Source organism: Schistocerca gregaria, chromosome 8 (genome assembly GCF_023897955.1).
Source record: "Schistocerca gregaria isolate iqSchGreg1 chromosome 8, iqSchGreg1.2, whole genome shotgun sequence".
NCBI lineage: Eukaryota > Metazoa > Arthropoda > Insecta > Orthoptera > Acrididae > Schistocerca > Schistocerca gregaria.
Genome location: NC_064927.1, coordinates 75,857,924 through 75,875,700, shown reverse-complemented (window position 1 = coordinate 75,875,700; position 17,777 = coordinate 75,857,924). Strand labels below are relative to the sequence as shown.

Sequence of the window (17,777 nt, the reverse complement as noted above, 5' to 3'; positions counted from 1 at the left end):
GTGGAATTAAAATACAAGGTGAAAGGATATCAATGATACGATTCACTGATGACATTGCTATCCTGAGTGAAAGTGAAGAAGAATTAAATGATCTGCTGAACGGAATGAACAGTCTAATGAGTACACAGTACGGTTTGAGAGTAAATCGGAGAAAGACGAAGGTAATGAGAAGTAGTAGAAATGAGAACAGCGAGAAACTTAACATCAGGATTGATGGTCACGAAGTCAATGAAGTTAAGGAATTCTGCTACCTAGGCAGTAAAATAACCAATGACGGACGGAGCAAGGAGGACATCAAAAGCAGACTCGCTATGACAAAAAAGGCATTTCTGGCCAAGAGAAGTCTACTAAAATCAAATACCGGCCTTAATTTGAGGAAGAAATTTCTGAGGATGTACGTCTGGAGTACAGCATTGTATGGTAGTGAAACATGGACTGTGGGAAAACCGGAACAGAAGAGAATCGAAGCATTTGAGATGTGGTGCTATAGTCGAATGTTGAAAATTAGGTGGACTGATAAGGTAAGGAATGAGGAGGTTCTATGAAGAATCGGAGAGGAAAGGAATATGTGGAAAACACTGATAAGGAGAAGGGACAGGATGATAGGACATCTGCTAAGACATGAGGAAATGACTTCCATGGTACTAGAGGGAGCTGTAGAGGGCAAAAACTGTAGAGGAAGACAGAGATTGGAATATGTCAAGCAAATAACTGAGGACGTAGGTTGCAAGTGCTACTCTGAGATGAAGAGGTTAGCACAGGAAAGGAATTCGTGGCGGGCTGCATCAAACCAGTCGGATCGAAATCTTAGAATATACACTACCGGCCATTAAAATTGCTACACCACGAAGATGACGTGCTACAGACGCGAAATTTAACCGACAGGAAGAATATGCTGTGATATGCAAATGATTATATGTTCAGAGCATTCACACAAGGCTGGTGCCAGTGGTGACACCTAGAACGTGCTGACATAAGGAAAGTTTCCAACTGATTTCTCATACACAAACAGCAGCTGACCGGCGTTGCCTGGTGAAACGTTGTTGTGATGCCTCGTGTAAGGAGGAGAAATGCGTACCATCACGTTTCCGACTTTGATAAAGGTCGGATTGTAGTCTATTGAGATTGGGGTTTATCGCATCGCGACATTGTTGCTCGCGTCGGTCGAGATCCAACGACCGTTAGCAGAACATGGAATCGGTGGGTTCAGGAGGGTAATACAGAACGCAGTGCTGGATCCCAACGGCCTCATATCACTAGCAGTTGAGATGACAGGCATCTTATCTGCATGGCTGTAACAGATCGTGCAGCCACGTCTCGATCTCTGAGTCAACAGATGGGGGCGTTTACAAGACAACAACCATCTGCACGAACAGTTTGACGATGTTTGCAGCAGCATGGACTATCAGCTCGGAGACCATGGCTGAGGTTACCGTTGACCCTGCATCACAGACAGGAGCGCCTGCGATGGTGTACTCAACAACGAACCTGGGTGCACGAATGGTAAAACATCATTTTTTCGGATGAATCCAGGTTCTGTTTATAGAATTTAGATGGTAGCATTCATGTTTGGCGACATCGCGGTGAACACACATTGGAAGTGTGTATTCGTCATCGCATACTGCTGTATCACCCGGCGTGATGGTATGGGGTGCCCTTGGTTACTCGTCTCCTCTTGTTCGCATTGACAGCACTTTGGACAGTGGACGTTACATTTCAAATGTGTTACGAGCTGTGGCTCTACCCTTCATTCGATCCCTGTGAAACCCTATTTCAGCAGGATAATGAACAATCGCATGTTGCAGGTCCTGTAGGGCCTTCTGGATACAGAAAATGTTTGACTGCTGTCCCGGCCAGCACATTCTCCAGATCTGTCACCAATTGAAAATGTCTGGTCAATGGTGGCTGAGCAACTGGCTCGTCACAATATGCCAGTCACTACTCTTGATGAACTGTGGTATCGTGTTGAAGCTGCATGGGCAGCTGTACCTGTACACGCCATCCAAGCTCTGTTTGACTCAATGCCCAGGCGTATCAAGGCCGTAATTGCGGCCAGAGGTGGTTGTTCTGCGTTGAAAATGTAATCACATGTCAGTTCTAGTATAATATATTTGTCCAATGAATATCCGTTTATCATATGCATTTCTTCTTGGTGTATCAATTTTAATGGCCAGTAGTGTAAGACCTTGTATTGGTAAGGCTATTATGCACAAAGTTTCACGGTTATCCCACAATTACCTCTATCACATTTTTCTTATGCTTTTATTTTTCCTGTCGAATATGCTTCAAGTTATCCGTACACAAATTGTTCACACAATATTATTATTATTATTATTATTATTATTATTATTATTATTATTATTATTATTATTTCTTTCTTATCTCAGACGTAAAGTCTGGTCTTAAGTAGAAAGTGACGCGGACCTTGATCAAGCGTGACTTCCTTTTAAGTGTACGGTACATGTTATATTGCATTTAGTAACTTTCAGGTAATTGAACATGTATCAATAATTACGGATTTCTGTAGTTGTATATATAAGTTTGGATGTAGCTGTATTGCATTGATGTACTGGTGGATATTGTGTGGTATGACTCCTGTAGTTGATAGTATAATTGGTATAATGTCAACTTTATCCTGATGCCACATATCCTTGACTTCCTCAGCCAGTTGGATGTATTTTTCAATTTTTTCTCCTGTTTTCTTTTGTATATTTGTTATATTGGGTATGGATATTTCGATTAGTTGTGTTAATTTCTTCTTTTTATTGGTGAGTATGATGTCAGGTTTGTTATGTGGTGTTGTTTTATCTGTTATAATGGTTCTGTTCCAGTATAATTTGTATTAATCATTCTCCAGTACATTTTGTGGTGCATACTTGTATGTGGGAATGTGTTGTTTTATAAGTTTATGTTGCAAGGCAAGCTGTTGATGTATTATTTTTGCTACACTATCATGTCTTCTGGGGGTATTCTGTATTTGCTAGTATTGTACATCCGCTTGTGATGTGATCTACTGTTTCTACTTGTTTTTTGCAAAGTCTGCATTTATCTGTTGAGGTATTGGGATCTTTAATAATATGCCTGCTGTAATATCTGGTGTTTATTGTTTGATCCTGTACTGCAATAATGAATCCTTCCGTCTCACTGTATATATTGCCTTTTCTTAGCCATGCGTTGGATGCGTCTTGATCGATGTGTGGCTGTGTTAGATGATACGGGTGCTTGCCATGTAGTGTTTTCTTTCTGTTGATGTTACGTGATCTAAAAGGTTGTAGAAGTGGTTATGAAATTGCAGTGGTGTAGCCAATGTATTTATATGAGTGATTGCTTTGTGTATTTTGCTACTTTCTGCTCGTTCTAGAAAGAATTTTCTTAAATTGTCTACCTGTCCATAATGTAGGTTTTTTATGTCGATAAATCCCCTTCCTCCTTCCTTTCTGCTTAATGTAAATCTTTCTGTTGCTGAATGTATGTAATGTATTCTATATTTGTGGCATTGTGATCGTGTAAGTGTATTGAGTGCTTCTAGGTCTGTGTTACTCCATTTCACTACTCCAAATGAGTAGGTCAATATTGGTATAGCGTAAGTATTTATAGCTTTTGTTTTGTTTCTTGCTGTCAATTCTGTTTTCAGTATTTTTGTTAGTCTTTGTCTGTATTTTTCTTTTAGTTCTTCTTTAATATTTGTATTATCTATTCCTATTTTTTGTCCGTATCCTAGATATTTATAGGCATCTGTTTTTTCCATCGCGTCTATGCAGTCGCTGTGGTTATCCAATATGTAATCTTCTTGTTTAGTGTGTTTTCCCTTGACTATGCTATTTTTCTTACATTTGTCTGATCCAAAAGCCATATTTATATCATTGCTGAATACTTCTGTTATCTTTAGTAATTGGTTGAGTTGTTGATTTGTTGTTGCCAGTAGTTTTAGATCATCCATGTATAGCAAATGCGTGATTTTGTTTGGGTATGTTCCAGTAATACTGTATCCATAATTTGTATTATTTAGCATGTTGGATAGTGGGTTCAGAGCAAGGCAGAACCAGAAAGGATTTAATGAGTCTCCTTGGTATATTCCACACTTAATCTGTATTGGCTGTGATGTGATATTATTTGAATATTAAGTGTGGTGTTCCAATTTTTCATTTCTATGTTTAGGAACTGTATCAATTTAGGATCTACTTTGTAAGTTTCCAATATTTGTAGTAACCATGAGTGGGGTACACTATCAAAAGCTTTTCGGTAATCAATGTATGCGTAGTGTGGCGGCCTTTGTTTAGTTTTAGCTTGATATGTTACCTCTGCATCTAATATCAGTTGCTCTTTACATCCTCGTGCTCCTTTGCAACAGCCTTTTTGTTCTTCATTTATAATTTTGTTCTGTGTTGTATGTGTCATTGATTCCTGTGTAATGACTGAAGTTAATATTTTGTATATTGTTGGTAGGCATATTATGAGGCAGTATTTAGCTGGGTTTGCTTGATCTTAAGGTTTCATATAAGTTATTCCATGTGTAAGTGTATCAGGGAATGTGTATGGGTCTGCAACGTAACTGTTAAATAATTTAGTTATATGTGAATGTGTTGAGGTGAACTTCTTTAGCCAGAAATTTGCTATTTTATCTTTTCCAGGGGCTTTCCAATTGTGGGTAGAATTAATTGCTTTGGTGACTTCATGTTGCAAAATTACCACTTCAGGCATTTGTGGTATCATCTTGTATGTGTCTGTTTCTGCTTCTATCTACCGTGCATGCCTGTTATGTTGTACCGGGTTTGACCATATGTTGTTCCAGACGTGTTCCATGTCTGTTATGTTTGGTGGATTGTCTATTTCAATGTGTGTGTTATCTATTGCCTGGTAGAATTTATTTTGGTTTGTGTTGAATGTTTGGTTTTGTTTTCTTCTATTTTCACTTTTTTTGTATCTTCTAAGTCGTTTGGCCAATGCTTGTAATTTCTGCTTCTTTTCATCTAATTGCTCTATCGCTTCTTGTTGTGAGATTTTACCTAACCTTTTTCATTTTTTTTTCTGACATTTGATGTCTTATAAATTGTGTTAGCTGTCCAATGTCTTTTCTCAGTTTTTCTATTGTGATCTGTAGCCTGTGTTGCCATGCTGGTTTTGTGGGTTTCTTCTGTGTGTTGCTTGGTTCTGATCTCTGCCTAGTGTGTATATTTAGTGTAGTGAGTGCTCCTATATAAACCAGTAGTTGTAACTCTTCCATAGTTGTGTTTTCATTTATTTTGTTGTGTATGATTGTGTTGATAGTTTTTATTGTTGTTTCGACTTGTGGGTTATTTGGCGGTCTATGCAAGAATGGCCTAATGTCTGTATTTCTGTCTTTGTATTCTATATACGTCAGCTGAAATTTTTCTTCTATATCTAACATGTGTGTCACTTCATGTTCTATTTGTACTTGTTCTGGTGGCTGCCTTAAGATTTTGTTTTCCTCTGATTGTTTAATTGATGCGTGTTGTTCTTTGTTTGTTTGCTCTGGGTGTGAGTCCATCACTGTATTTTCTTCTTCTTCTGATTGCACATTATTTTGTTCCAGTATTTGTTGTACTTGTTGTTTGATGTTTTCTTATTCTGACTGGGGTATCCTGTTATTTTTTATTATTACACGGATCTGATCAGCTAGTCGTTGTTCTGTTAAAAATTTTAATTCTGGGTATCTGGTAATAAATGTTGTGTATACTTGTGATCTGTATCCAGTTGTGTTGGTTCCTAGGTTTGTTGCTTGGTAATAACAGAACACGAGGTGTCGATTAACTTCATCTGACCATCTCATCCTCTGTCTTTGTTTTCCTTCTAGGGTGGTTGCAGGAAGCATATCTTGCAAAACACCTCTATTTGGATTTAAATCATTTTCCAGTTGGCTAGCAGTGTCGTTACCATTGTGGGCGAGCATAGGGTTCAAGCGTCATCCCCGACCATAACGGCGCTTGTCCGAGGCTTCTTTAGTTGTGTTCTGAACCAACTAATCACACTAAAAGGGGGGTTAGCCCTATTAGTGGTTTGTTCTTTTCGTCGCCTTTTACGACTGGCAGAACAATCCGGAGGCCTATTCCTTTTCCCAGGCCTCCACGGGAAAAGAATTATTATTATTATTATTATTACTATTATTATTTTGCTTAAAGGTGTACAATATGACCCAGTTTTGTTTCTTTCAAGAAAATATTACCAGAGATATTATGTCTGGAAGTTGCCTAATATCCGCAGATGGGATGCACCCTCTGCCATCCACTTTGCAGTGGTTTGCTGAGTATGGATGTAGATGCTCTGTTGATAGGTGCACTATGGGCAATAGCTCTATTTTGGCAGCTACCACGCATTCCGTACCAAGAAGTCCCTTCCATACTGCCTAGCCACCCACGGCCGCCGCATCTGCAGTGACGAGCGGTCCCTCTTGAAATATACCGAGGATCTCATTGAGCCCTTTACAGATTGCAACTAGCCTCACATCCTTGTACAAAAACACATCTCCCATACCTTATCTTTCCAGTCATCCACCCCTCCGAAAGTCCCACCGTCCAGCCACAGAGAAGCATTCCTTTCACGACTCAGTACCATCCAGGACTGGAGCAACTGAATTATTACATTCTGCACCAGGGTTTCGACTACCTCTCGCCATGCCCTCAAATGATAAATGTCCTACTCATTATCCTTCCCACCCCTCCCACAGTAGTATTCCACCATCCACCAAACCTACACAACCCAGCCCCCCACCATTGCCTCATGGCTCATATCCCTATAATATATCTCGATGCAAGACCTGTCCCATACATCCTCCACCACCAAGTCACAAACATTACCTATCCCATCAAAGGTAGGGCTACCTGCGAAACCATTCGTGTAATCTACAAGCTACGCTGCAACCACTGTTCTGTATTCTACGTGGGTATGACAACCAACAAGCTGTCCGTCCGCATGAATGGCTACCGACAAACTGTGGCCAAGAAACAACTGGACTCTCCTGTTGCTGAGCACACCACCCAACACGACGTTCTTCATTTCAAACTACTTTACAGCCTCTGCCATCTGGATCCTCCCTACAAACACCTGCTTTTGTGAATTGCGCAGGTAGAAATCTCCGTATAATATCCTACATTCCCGAAACCCTCATGCCTCAATCTTCGTTACTCACTGTTCTTACCAGTCTAGCCCCTTTCCTGTCCCATTCCAGCACTACATAGCCCTCTATTCCAACAACGCACCCATAATATCCTGCATTCCCGAACCCTCATGCCTCAAACTTCGTTACTCACTGTTCTCACCAGTCTAGCCCCTTTCCTGTCCCCATTCCAGCACTACATAGCCCTCTATTCCAACAACGCACCCAGTCTTTTTATTTCTCTCCTTTGCTGCTACCCCACCTCTCTCCCCCTCCCTCCATCTAACCTCCCAACTGCACCTAGTAGCTCTACCCTCTCTCTATCTCATCTCTGCACATCCCCACTAGCAGCACTTTACCGTCCCCCACCCCATACCATGCTATCCTTACCTCCTCCCCATCCCAGCCTTCTCATTACCCCCACCAGGTTGCCTCTCTCATCATGTGCTGCTGCTCGTAGCCTGGCTTCAGCTGTCAGAAACTGTGGTTGTGCGCGTGTGCACGAGTGTGTGTGTGTGTGTGTGTGTGTGTGTGTGTGTGTGTGTGTGTGTGAGAGAGAGAGAGAGAGAGAGAGAGCGCGTACATGTGCCCCTTTTGCACAATTTCGACAAAGGCTTTGTTGGCTAAAAGCTCTTTTTTTGTGCCAATCTGGTCTCAAGATTTCCGCTATACTGTGAGTAGCAACTATGCTTTTCATAATATAGTCACATTCCATCCTGGATTTTCCATTGTTTGATTATATGAAGTGAACACTAAATCAGGAATGCAGTCACCACTGACACAAGAAGAAAAACAAGAATGGCATAAAAAGCTAGCTCATCCAGGCTTGGCTACACTTCTAAGACCAAAATAATGTGCAATGGCGTTTTTAACAGTTTATGCTCAGCAGAAAAATTGTGTGATGCTTATATGAGAGCTAAGCTAATAAAAAGTTATTTTCTATTTAGAAAGAGAGAGAGAGAGAGAGAGATCACTTTAAATAATATATACTGTTATCTGTGGAGGGATAGAGCCCCATCTTTTAATGGATGCAGATAGTACGTGACATTATTATATTATTTCACTCATTTTTGTGTGACCTATTTCTTAAGAGCGTGTAAGATTCATATGAAAATGTGTTTTGGAAAGCAAAAATCAGTTCACTCTGAAATTGTCTAAAATAGGATTAATAAAGATGATGAATACAGCAGCCATGAGTTTATGAACTGATGCGAAGGAAAAGAAATTGTGCTACACTACAGTATTCCTTATATTCCGGGATTCAATGGGAAAGTAGGGAAACTACATCTACATCTACATCTACACTCTGCAAATCACTTGCGAAGTGCATGGCACACGGTACATCCCATTTTACTAGTTATCAGGATTTCATCCCATTCCATTCACATATGGAGCGTGAGAAGAAAGATTGTTTGAATATCACTGTGGGTGCTGTAATTATTCTAATCTTGTCGTCATGATCCCTATGTGATGATACACAGGGGGTTGTAGCATATTCATGGAGTAATCATTTAAAGCTGGCTTTTGAAACTTACTCAGGATAGTTTACATCTATCTTCAAAAGTCTGCCAGTTCAGTTTTTCCAACACCACTATAACACTCTCAAACACGTCAAACAAACCTGTGAACATTTGTGCTGCCCTTCTCTGTATACATTCAATATCCCATGTTAGTCCTATCTGGTATGGGTCCCACATACTCCAGCAGTATTCTAGAATGGGTCGCATGAGTGATTTGTAAGCAATCTCGTTTCTAAACTGGTTGCACTTCCCCAGTGATTTATCAATAAACAGAAGTCTACCACCTACTTTACCCACAACGGAGATGATGTGGTCATTCCATTTCATACCCCTGCAAAGTGTTTTGCCCATGTATTTGTGAGAGTTGGCCAACTCCATCTATGTGCTGATATTATAGTCATAGAATAAAATATCTTTTTCATATTTTGAAGTGCACAATTTTACATTTCTGAACATTTAAAGCAAATTACCAGTCTTTGCAGTACTTTGAAATCCATCAAGACCTGATTGAATGTTTATGCAGCTTCTTTCCGGCAGTACTTCATTACAGATAACTGCATCACCTGCAAAAAGTCTGAGGTTACTATCAATATTGTCTGCAAGTCATTAATATGGTGTCGCAAGGCATGGAAGTTGAATGCGCGTCAGAGGGTATGGACCTGGATACCCACTAGGGGGTCTCTGTGCTCCAGCGCTTGCCTGCGCTGCAAGCCTCGCAGTGACCCTCGCCGTGCGTGTGCGTTGCTCTCCATACCGTGTGGAGTCTGCAAGCAATCACATTTCCCATGGTCATGTATTTAGGCGCCGCTACCCCAGCTGTCTGGTATTCGCCTAGTTCACATGTGCATCTCGGCCGAACTGTGTTCCCGTTCCATGTGCTGACATACATACTGTCGTTGCTTGGTGTGTTCCTGCATTATTGTTGTCTCACTGTGTTTATCATCTCAGTTCTTGTTTGTTTGCCAAGTGTTGTGTCCTGGTTGGTCATAGTGTCTGTCGTACCCTACTTGTTGGTCTGTCCTGTCTGTCTGTTGTTCGTGATATCTCCATCGGCTCACCTGCCTGGCGGCTACTTGTCTCCATTCTCTGTCATGCACAGCTTGCCGGTCGCTCGGAGCTATAACAATTAATATACAACATGAACAGCAAGGCTTCTGAAACACTAACCTGAGGCACACCCGAAGTTACTCCTACATCTGGTGATGACTCTCCATTCAAAATAACATGCTGCGTGCCCCCCTCCCCCCAGAAAGTACTTAACCCAGTCACAAATTTCAGTTGATACTCTGTATAATCCAACTCTTGACAATAAGTATAGATGTGGTACCGAGTACTTTTCGGAAATAATAAAATACTGCATCTACCTGACTGCCTTGATCCACAGCTTTCACTATGTTATGTGAGGAAAATATGAGTTGTGTTCCACATGACCAATGTTTCTGGAAACCATACTGGTTGGTATGCAGGAGGTCATTCTGTCCATGATATATAATTATGTTTCTACTCAGAGTACATTCTAATATTTTACAACAGATTGATCTCAAAGATATTGGATGGTAATTTTGTGCATCACTTCCACTACCCTTCTTGTAGACAGGTGTTACCTGTGCTTTCTTCCAACTATTGTGCACGGTTTTGCATTCGAGAGGTCTACGATATATTATAGTTAGAGGCTAGGGTCAAACTCGGCCACAAATTTAATATAGAATCTGATAGGGATTCCATCTGGCCTTGGAGCTTCTTTCAATTTTAATGGTATCAGACTCTTTCGCAACACCACTGATACTAATACTTATTTCACTCATCCTTTCAGTGGTACAAGGATTAAATTGGGGCAATTCTTTTGAAAATAGAGTTAAGCATTTCAGCTTTTGCTCTGCTACCCTCAATTTCAGTTCATGCCTCATTCGCTAGGGGCTGGTCACTAACTTTGGTGCCACTAACAGCCTTTGCATATGGCCAGAATTTCTTTGCGTTTTGTGAATCTTCATCTGACAATACTCTGCTTTGGTAGTCACTTCATGCATTGCCTACTTGACTGCCAAACGTGTTTTGTTCATCATCTCTTTATCTACAGTACTATGCTTTGTTTTACACCTATTATGCTGTAGCCTCCATTTCTTTACAAGTTTCCTTAAAGTGACTGACTGTACACAACGGAGGGGTCCCTCCCACTATCCAGTGCATGCTCAACTATTCTTTTAAGCTTTAACCACTGTTCCTCTAGATGCTTCTGCTCTGTGCTGGAAGTTTCAAGTTTCTCACCAAAATATGACACTACTGATTTTTTATCTACTTTACTGAACAATCTTTCTGCTTGTTTTAGTTGTCCTTTGCACTTTGATAATCATTATTGCGACAACCATGTCATGATCAACTGATACCGTTTTTGATCCTTAAAGAGATCAGGTCTATTTGTTGCCATTAGATCCAATACATTTCCATCATGAGTTGGATTCCAAACTACCTGTTCTAGGCAGTTTTCAGAGAAGGCATTTAGTAATGTTTCACTGGATGTATTATGTCCTCCACTGACAAAATCTAAATTTTTCCAATTGATTGTTGGATGATTAAAGTCTCAACCAATGATTACATTATGACTAAAGAACTAGCACACAAGTGAAATGAAGTTTTCTCTGAAGTTTCCAGTTACATCAGGAGATGAGTCTGTTGAGCAATTAAGGATCCAGTTACCATTTTATGCCCACTGTTGATACTGAGTCTAGCCCAAACAATCTTACATGCTGTTTTAATTTATATCTCAGAGGATCAGAGTCTTTTTGTCTACTGAAACAAATATACCTACTCCATATACCATTAGCCTACATCATTTTGATATACACTTAAATTTTCCCCAAAAATCTCACTGCTTTCAATTTCAGGTTCCAACCAGTTTTCTGTAACTAGTACTGTATGAGCTATACTGCTTTTCAGGAGTGCATAGAACTAAATAGTTTCAGGCAAATGCCGGGATGGTTCCTTTGAAAGGGCACGGCCGATTTCCTTCCCCATCCTTCCCTCGCCCGAGCTTGCGCTCCGTCTCTAATGACCTCCTTGTCGACGGGACGTTAAACACTGAATGAATGTAAGCAAAGTATGCAAGTTGGTTTATATTTATATCTCTAACATCTGACATCATTCTCACTGCAAATACAGACTTGTTTAGGCACTTCAGCAATTCTAAGGCATGCATTTCTCAACTGAATTTATTGTCAAGTTGTAAACCCAGAAATTTTTACACTGTCAACATCTTCGATCCGCCTGTCTTCATATGTTATACACATGCTGGAAGGAAATCTCTTACATGTTCTAAACTGCATAAAGTGGGTCTTTTCAAAATTTAATGACAGTGAATTAGTTTTAAACCACTTACTAATGTCTGTGAACATCTGATTAGCAGCTATTTCTAAATCTGTACTTGGCTTGCTACTTATTATGATGTTTGCATCATCTGCAAACAAAACAAACTTTGCATCTGGCAATGTAACAGATGAGAAGTCATTAATGTACACAAGAAAAAGCAATGGACCCATGATGGAACCTTGAAGAACACCACATGCAATTAATTCCAATCAGATAAAGACAGACTACCTACTGCGCAAGTATTTCGCAACAACATCCTTTGTTTCTTGTTACCTAGATAAACCTTGAACCCTTTTCATAAAACTGCCAACAACACAATAATAATCCAATTTATTTAAGAGAATGCAGCGATTTACACAGTCAAAGGCTTTTGACAGGTCACAGAAAATGCCAGTAGCCTCTAAATTGTTATCAAATTGATTATGTACATTTTCACTGTATGTAAACTGCATTCTCTATATCAGAACTCCTAAGTAACCTGAAATGTGAATTGGACAATAGCCTATGTTATTTGCACTCAGGTGATTAAGGACATGCATAAACACAACCTTATGAATAAGCCGACAAAAGTGAAACTGGTCAATGGTCTGATGATATCTCTTTCTGCCCTTCTTGTAAAGGGGCTTAATTTGAGCATATATAAATATTCTGTAGATGTTCTGCTGGTAAGAGATTGATTACACAAATAACTTAAGCTAGAACAACTCGAATGAGCATTGATATGTTATCATAACAACTAGAATACTTAGATTTTAAGGATTTTGTGATGGATACTACTTATTTGGGAGATGTGTTATTTCTATTTTACTGAAGTTATTTCTAAACATTGGTCTCAGACATTCCATTGCACTGTTTACTGAACCTGATAACCCCCAGCTGTCAGTAACAGAACGTTTGATTTAAAAAACAGCATTTTACCATGCGACACTGGATAAAGAGAATTTTATGAAGACATCTGAAGCATACAAGAAGCTGGAAAAACGTGTATTTTGAAGAAAGCTCTGTATGGACTTAAACAGGCTCCATCCAGATGAAATTAAACTGACAGATTTTCTAAAATCAGAAGAACTAATTCACTTGAAGTCAGATCAGTGCATATTTAAATATGTAACTGAAGAAATATACATGGCTATATATGATGTTGATGGAATAATAATGCAAAAAGACTTGGAGAAAATTGAAAATATACAGAAAAAACTTAAGAAGAATTTTGAAATAGTTGCATCAGAAAATCCAGATATGGTACATAGGGATACAAATAATGTAGAGAGAGAGAGTATGGGTTATAAATTTCTGTATCATGAAGCCACAGGAAGTCTTCTGTATTTGTCATGTAAAACTAGACAATATCTTGCATTTACAGTCAATTATGAGAGCTGTTTCACAGAAGATTCCAACTAAAGGGCTTACCAAATGTAAAAAGAACTCTGAGATACCAAGAATTATGGCCTTTTCTACAAGAAGAAAGAAATTTAAAAAGATGACACTATTCACCTAAATATCTATTGTGGTGCTGATAATGCATAAGATTCTTTACAACGGTGCTCTAATCAGCTGGCGATCCAAGAAGCAAAGCTACTTCATCAACTGAAGCAGAATACATTGTGTGAGAGTTGCATTTGTGCGAGTGTGTGCATGCTGTCTACTTTTGACTAAGGCCTTGTAGGCCACAAGGTAACTTTCTGACAGTCTTTTTTGTTATGCCTTTCTGAAACTCAGTATCTCTGATACATGGAAGTGACTACTATCCTTTTCGTTATAATGTTATCATTACTTAGCTGTTTTAGAAAATTGTTTATTGTATGATTAACTAAAACTGTAAAACTCATTATTTATATTTACTAAAAACAAACACTGCATTTGAAGAGGGGAAATTGAAAAAGCTGAAGAAGTGGTAAAAACATATATAGTAAACATTGTTTTTTAAGTATTGGCAATCATAAAAAGAATAATGTGATTTACTTGAGAGTTTAGATACTTGGGGAGAGGGGGGGAGAAGGGGGGGGGGGGCGGGGAATCCACTTAACAATATTTTCACCTTGGTTAACCATGATGAACACTTCGAGAAACATTTGTCTCCATTATTTCAATAAAGTAAACATTCCATTCTTTAAAAGCACTCTGAAATAGTAAAAACCTGCTCTCTCTCTCTTTTAAACATTTTTAAAACCGTTATATCTGCATTTAGAAACAGCCCTTCTACACAATTCTGTTCATTAACAGCCTTTAATTACTTGCTGCTATTAGCACATGTACAAATCTTGCGATTTCAGGCATGATGAAGAAGGAAACTTAATCCATTAACTGCCATGATCCTCATTTGGGGACTGGATAGTTTTTGTCCCATCAGTTGGCAGCAGTGTCTTTGTTTTAATGCCGAATAACTGATGGAGGGAGGAGGAGGATATTAGTGTTTAACGTCCCGTCGACAACGAGGTCATTAGAGACGGAGCGCAAGCTCGGGTGAGGGAAGGAAATCGGCCGTGCCCTTTCAAAGGAACCATCCCTGCATTTGCCTGAAACGATTTAGGGAAATCACGGAAAACCTAAATCAGGATGGCCGGAGATGGGATTGAACCGTCGTCCTCCTGAATGCGAGTCCAGTGTGCTAACCACTGCGCCACCTCGCTTGGTGAATAACTGATAATATTTGAGAACAGTCTAACTGAAGTGAGTGACATAACAGAATCAAAATATTGCATTTGGTTTCTTACGTAAAGTTGAATAAACCATAAGTCGGATGGTAAGTCATGTAATGCAAATATCATACATTTTCAATTGTGTTAGTTTTATGTTATTTTTATTATTCCGTCAAATGATGCAATCATAATGTAAATTTGTAGGTTACAGTAGATCATAAATGTCTCTTTGTTCATTTATTATTAGTAAATATTGTTTTATTACATGTTTTAAAGCGATACCCATTTGGGGATTGTGGGCAATATAAAGTAATTTCACACAATCACTATCATTGTTTCATTTATTTATTATTATTTTTTTTTAGATATGGGAACCAGAAAAAGTTCCTCACACTAGCCGAAGCAGAAGATATGATAAATGATCCTAATTTTCTCACCGAAGATAATGGTGATGGTGTGATAGATATTGTAGAACTTCACCCTGACAATGTGGATCGCGTTTCCAATGCTGAAGAATTCGATGATGACATTTTGGAAGACACTTATCCAAATGATGTTTTTGGAAGGCTGGAAGCTCCTTCAAGTGCAATTGCAGTTGCTGATACAGAAACAGAACCTCTGGCCAAAAAGAACCTAGTACTTCACGGCCCAAATGGTCAAAGAAGAGCGAGTTAAAAATAGTGAAAATAGTTTCCGGTTGGCAAAAAGTTAAGCATGATATCGAAAAGATATTTGGGCATAATGACAAGATAAACAGAGCTATGGAACAAGTAACTTCTCTCAAAGGAAAATCAGTGATCAAAATTCTCAAATGCTATTTGACCAAGAAATAAAGAATTTTACTGTCTATGGAAGTGTCAGATATGCTGCTGCACAGAATAACAGGCATGGATTTATGTTTTCAGTAGACTGTCTTCGACATTTGTAGGCTTTTTATGCCTTACAGGTTACCATTATTTGCCTCAGGAGTAAATGTATTTGTGCGAAGATGATGACTTTGACATTAGACGTGACAGAAAATGTTTCTCCAGTAGGTATTTGGAAATAAAGAAAAATCTGCACTTCAACGACAGTTCTAAACTGACAGTTCATAATTTGACAGCCACGGATTTCAAGATATGCACCCCATTGTCAAAATGAATCAAAATTATATGAAGTTTGGAGTTTTTTTGAAAAATGTAAGCATTGATGAGCAGATGGTCAGATATTTTGGGCATCATTATTTCAAACAATTTATTCGGGGTAAACTCATATGGTTTGGGTTCAAACAGTGGACAATGAGCTGTGCAGAAACAGGATACTGCTTTCATACAGAATTGTAAACGATGCCATTGAGGTGCAAGGTTTGGGTGCATCAGTTATAATGAGCAAAATATATAGGCCTATGGTGAACAATCCCTCTAACCACATTTTGTTTTTTGATAATTTTTTCACTAGTTTTGATCTAATGAAAACCTTAACAGACAGAAATGTAGCAGCAACAGGAACAGCTCAATCAAACCAAATAAATAAATACCCTCTCAAGACAAATAACGAATTCAGAAAGGAACCTCATGAAGCTATGGATTACAGATTTGATGTCAAAACAAAATATTCTGTGCTGCATGGAAAGATAATTAATGTATACGAGTCTTGTCAATCCATCAAGGAATATATCCAGAGACTAGAAAAGTTGAAGATGTCCAGAGAAGAATATAAGTAGATGGTCCAGATTGGAGAAAAAAGATATGTAAATACCCCGGCCTCTCTGTGGACATCTCTACAATACATTCATGGGTGGAGTGGACAAACCTGACTGGTGTATAAATAAATATAGTATAAAAATATGTGGAAAGAAATGGTATTTTCCTATATTCACAAACATGATACTGCAGTAGTGAATGTTTATGTATTATACTGTCATGATAACACCAACCAGAGTTTAGGAGGCAAATAACTAGAGGCTACCTACAAACACAGTCTATTTATCATCTTAAAAGTCTTGGCAGACGATAACTGCAGAAAAAGACCCAGAAACGTGTTTCAGAAACAGTGAGAAAGAAATCCATTGGGACATTATCTACAAAGAACCTGTGAAGGAAAACAACGAAAATGCATTATATGCAAGAGAAAAATGTAATGTAGAAAATGTAATGTAGGCTCACATATGGAACAGTGGCATCAACAAGTTTTTTTACTTACAAAAATGTAAAACATGAGTTCATACAAAAAGCATTTTATGTCCAAATAAAAATAATCAGAAGTGTAAAATATTATTGCAAATAAAATTGGTTTCCAATTATTCCTCTTTTTCATGTCATCTACCACAATCCCCATTTGGGGCTTTCTGAGGGGGAAAAAAAACACAAACTGGTATACTTCTGAAAAAGGTATTCTGTAGATAAAAGTGGTATGTCAGGTTCAAATCTCTTACACAAATAAACAGAATTTCTGAGGAACTCTTTAAAAAGAAAATTGGCAGTTAATGGGTTAATTTTTCAAATGCTAATTTCATAGATTAAAAACATTTATATATTTTCTTCCAGTAGCACAACAAAACACAATCGCAGTTTTATTATGAAATAACATGGGAAATGAAAATGAAACAAGGCAACATGAATGAATATGGAAGGTCAGTGACAAACACAAATGTTGGGTGATCCAAAGTTATAATTATTCAAAAGCCATAAACTTTACTGATCCAAACAAGTGCTACTCAAAAGCAGCCTTAAAGAGCAAGAGGTATTCAAAAAGGGAAACAGACACATCCGAAAACTGGAAAACGATTAGTCGCAAAATAACTTCTTAGGTACCACTTATGTTCTAATATTGCAGTTTTGATCAGTGATACATAAATGGTAACCTACTTATTAGCTTTGAATTCTTGACACAACCCAACGTATTCATTTGAGAGAGAGAAGCGAGAGGAGGGAGGGGGAGACTGAGGGAAGTAGAGAGTGGGGGAAGGAAAGAGAGAGAGAGAAAGAGAGAGAGAGAGAGAGAGAGAGAGAGAGAGAGAGAGTGTGTCTTTTGGTGCAAGCAGACAACGGAGGTGGGGGAGTTACAGTACTTAAAGATGTATGTGTCATGCAGACTTTTACACTATAACTTCAAGCTGATTTTCTCTTTTGCATTATCAAGATTTGTTGCACACTCACCATT

The 17,777-nt window shown here is 38.7% G+C and overlaps 1 protein-coding gene across 1 annotated transcript in view; it reads right to left on the bottom strand.

The window, feature by feature from the left end:
• The window catches only part of LOC126284398 (lysine-specific demethylase lid), a 46,711-nt gene that overhangs the window by 23,633 nt on the left and 5,301 nt on the right, over positions 1–17,777 (bottom strand). The gene's annotated exons all lie outside the window — the stretch shown is intronic.